The sequence below is a fragment of the Morone saxatilis genome, unplaced genomic scaffold, assembly GCF_004916995.1.
Source record: "Morone saxatilis isolate NCDOM2014 unplaced genomic scaffold, NCSU_SB_2.0 Contig11, whole genome shotgun sequence".
NCBI lineage: Eukaryota > Metazoa > Chordata > Actinopteri > Moronidae > Morone > Morone saxatilis.
Window position 1 is genome coordinate 2,680,296 of NW_023339663.1, and position 363 is coordinate 2,680,658.

A 363-nucleotide genomic window follows, 5' to 3' on the forward strand; every position below is an offset into this window, starting at 1 on the left:
CATGTGATGGTCTGATGAATTCCAGAGTGGCGTCACTGGAGAAAAATGACAGTTGGATTGTCGGCAGACAGTTTCCGCCTCATTTGAAACTCGCCACATTAAGAAACCAAAAAAACTCCAAATTTATTTAAAAGCCTGACCAGCTTACTGTACCATATAGAGCACTTTAGGTGGATGCGTGTGCCCACCTTTAAACACATACCAAAGAGAAGAACATTGACTGAAATGGCCTTTTTGTTATTGCTGTTTTTCCACAATTATCATTTAATTTGTTAGATTATGATTATTTTTGTGTGTGTGTGTAAAATTAAAAAGGAAAAATCTGCCTCAAAACACTCAAACAGCTGCTTAAATCCCATCAAA